The 4066-nt window shown below is 40.6% G+C and overlaps 1 non-coding gene across 1 annotated transcript; it reads right to left on the bottom strand.

Moving 5' to 3' along the window:
- Positions 1-3730: 3730 nt before the first annotated feature.
- On the bottom strand, positions 3731-3849 carry LOC123688445. The gene has a single exon (XR_006749966.1). It is a non-coding gene; the product is annotated as a 5S ribosomal RNA (ribosomal RNA).
- Between the last annotated feature and the right edge of the window lie 217 nt (positions 3850-4066).

Below are 4066 nucleotides of genomic sequence, written 5' to 3'. Positions count from 1 at the left end.
CGCGATTTAAGATACCGATGCATGACGTGAACGACTTTACGGCGCGATTTAAAGCTATACCGATGCATGACGTAAACAAGATCACACCGATGCAGCACGTTAACATTAAAGCCCGCCTAATCCGATCGATGGAGGCCGTCTCGAGTGTCCAACTTGCTCACAAGAGCCGAGAAACAAACCGATGCATCACGTAGACAAGATCGTACCGAATGTTAACACAATCCAGAAGGAAATAATCTTAGATGAATATCGATTCTGATTATTGATTTTTCTTTCGCGATATTGATAGAAGACATCTGAATGAATTTCGAATTAATTCCGAAATCAAAAAAATATTTTCAATAAATTTTTTTTTCTAGAGTACCTCGGTCTTTTCTATTTTTTTCCAAGTTTCGTACGTCAATCAACATACATCCCAGAAAAAATCATCTCTCTAACTATCCTGGTTCAAAAGTTGTATCGGAACATTTCACGTCGAAAAAGAACATAGGCGAAAAAGGACGTGAACATTATTCCTTATAAAAACCAAACCCGACCATGGATTTTGATTCTGATTGTTGATTATCGCTATTAGAACACATTAGGAGGCAACCAAATCAAATTTGAGAAAATTCCACGATCAGAAAATTTTTTTCGAAAAAAAAAAAAAAATTCGAGGACACCTCGGTCATGGCAAGTTATTTTCCACAATCCATTCCCCAATCGACGTACATCACAGAAAAAATCATCTCTCTAACTATCCTGGTTCAAAAGTTGTATCGGAACATTTTCACGTCGAAAATATATCTCTAAGTCCAGACCGATGCACCACGTAATCTCGGGCAGACCGATGCACAACGTAAATGACGATCGGGACCGGGGCGATCGGTCGTATCTGACACCGCCGGCTCGGTTCTAACATCGTCAATGAGTCGGGGTTGAAAAAAAGGACGTGAACATTTTTCCTTATAAAAATCAAACCCGATCATGGATTTTGATTCTGATTGTTGATTATCGCTATTAGAACATATAAGGAGGCAACCAAATCAAATTTGAGAAAATTCCACGATCAGAAAATTTTTTTCGAAAAAAAAAAAAAATCGTAATCACCTCGGTCATGGCGAGTTATTTTCCGTATTTCATTCCACAATCAACGTACAACATAGAAGAAATCATCTCTCTAACTATCCTGGTTCAAAAGTTGTATCGGAACATTTCACGTCGTAATATCTCGCCAAGTCCAGACCTCGGCGATAGGTAGTATCTGACACCGTCCGCTCGGGACTGACATCGACTTGGACTCGGGCTGATGATGGGGAGGCGTTTAAGGACGTGAACATTTTTCCTTATAAAAATTAAAGTCGACAATGAATATTGATTCTGATTACTGATTTACGCTTTAAAAACACATTAGAAGGCAACCAAATCGAATTTGAGGAAATTCCACGATCAGAAAATTTTTTTCGAAAAAAAAAAAAATCCGAAAAATATTTTTCGATTCCTATTACTGATTTACTCTTTTAGAACACATTAGGAGGCAACCAAATCAAATTTGAGAAAATTCCACAATCAGAAAATTTTTTTCGAAAAAAAAAAAAATTCGAGGACACCTCGGTCATGGCAAGTTATTTTCCACAATCCATTCCCCAATCGACGTACATCACAGAAAAAATCATCTCTCTAACTATCCTGGTTCAAAAGTTGTATCGGAACATTTTCACGTCGAAAATATATCTCTAAGTCCAGACCGATGCACAACGTAAACTAGGGCTGAACCGATGCACCACGTAATATCGGGCAGACCGATGCAGAACGTAAACTCGATCATACCGATGCTTCACGTAATCTCGATCTTACCGATGCACCACGTAAACAAGGGCAGACCGATGCAGAACGTAAAGTAGATCTTACCGATGCACCCCGTAATCTCGATCTTACCGATGCACCACGTAATCTCCATCTTACCGATGCACCACGTGAACTGGATCTTACCGATGCAGAACGTGAATTGGATCTTACCGATGCACCACGTAAACTCGATCATACCGATGCACCACGTAATCTCGGGCAGACCGATGCACAACGTGAATGACGATCGGGACCGGGGCGATCGGTCGTATCTGACACCGCCGGCTCGGTTCTAACATCGTCAATGAGTCGGGGTTGAAAAAAAGGACGTGAACATTTTTCCTTATAAAAATCAAACCCGATCATGGATTTTGATTCTGATTGTTGATTATCGCTATTAGAACATATAAGGAGGCAACCAAATCAAATTTGAGAAAATTCCACGATCAGAAAATTTTTTTCGAAAAAAAAAAAAAAATCGTAATCACCTCGGTCATGGCGAGTTATTTTCCGTATTTCATTCCACAATCAACGTACAACATAGAAGAAATCATCTCTCTAACTATCCTGGTTCAAAAGTTGTATCGGAACATTTCACGTCGTAATATCTCGCCAAGTCCAGACCTCGGCGATAGGTAGTATCTGACACCGTCCGCTCGGGACTGACATCGACTTGGACTCGGGCTGATGATGGGGAGGCGTTTAAGGACGTGAACATTTTTCCTTATAAAAATTAAAGTCGACAATGAATATTGATTCTGATTACTGATTTACGCTTTAAAAACACATTAGAAGGCAACCAAATCGAATTTGAGGAAATTCCACGATCAGAAAATTTTTTTCGAAAAAAAAAAAAATCCGAAAAATATTTTTCGATTCCTATTACTGATTTACTCTTTTAGAACACATTAGGAGGCAACCAAATCAAATTTGAGAAAATTCCACAATCAGAAAATTTTTTTCGAAAAAAAAAAAAATTCGAGGACACCTCGGTCATGGCAAGTTATTTTCCACAATCCATTCCCCAATCGACGTACATCACAGAAAAAATCATCTCTCTAACTATCCTGGTTCAAAAGTTGTATCGGAACATTTTCACGTCGAAAATATATCTCTAAGTCCAGACCGATGCACAACGTAAACTAGGGCTGAACCGATGCACCACGTAATATCGGGCAGACCGATGCAGAACGTAAACTCGATCATACCGATGCTTCACGTAATCTCGATCTTACCGATGCACCACGTAAACAAGGGCAGACCGATGCAGAACGTAAAGTAGATCTTACCGATGCACCACGTAATCTCGATCTTACCGATGCACCACGTAATCTCCATCTTACCGATGCACCACGTGAACTGGATCTTACCGATGCAGAACGTGAATTGGATCTTACCGATGCACCACGTAAACTCGATCTTACCGATGCACCACGTAATCTCAATCTTACCGATGCACCACGTGAACTGGATCTTACCGATGCAGAACGTGAATTGGATCTTACCGATGCACCACGTAAACTCGATCTTACCGATGCACCACGTAATCTCAATCTTACCGATGCACCACGTGAACTGGATCTTACCGATGCAGAACGTGAATTGGATCTTACCGATGCACCACGTAAACTCGATCTTACCGATGCACCACGTAATCTCAATCTCACCGATGCACCACGTGAACTGGATCTTACCGATGCAGAACGTGAATTGGATCTTACCGATGCACCACGTAAACTCGATCTTACCGATGCACCACGTAATCTCGATCTTACCGATGCACCACGTAATCTCAATCTTACCGATGCATCACGTAATCTCGATCTTACCGATGCAGAACGTAAACTCGATCATACCGATGCACCACGTTATCTCGGCAGACCGATGCAGAACGTAAAAAAAAAGCTTACAGCACGCGGTGTTCCCAAGCGGTCACCCATCCAAGTACTAACCGCGCCCGACGCTGCTTGGCTTCAGTGTTCTGACGAGAACTGGCAATTTCAGCGTGGTATGGCCGTAAACAACATATATTGCGATATTTTCTATGATATCTCACTTTTTGGGAGCGGAAAGGACGTGAACGTTTTTCCTCATAAAAAATGAAATAACTTTTGGATATTAATTCTGATTGTTGATTTAAGCTTTAAGAACACATTAGGACATATCTCAATGAAATTTGAGGGATTTCCGAAATCGAAAAATATTTTTCGAAAAAAAAAAAAAATCCCAGAAGACCTCG

Source organism: Harmonia axyridis, chromosome X (assembly GCF_914767665.1).
Source record: "Harmonia axyridis chromosome X, icHarAxyr1.1, whole genome shotgun sequence".
NCBI lineage: Eukaryota > Metazoa > Arthropoda > Insecta > Coleoptera > Coccinellidae > Harmonia > Harmonia axyridis.
This window is presented reverse-complemented; position numbering and strand designations above follow the sequence as displayed.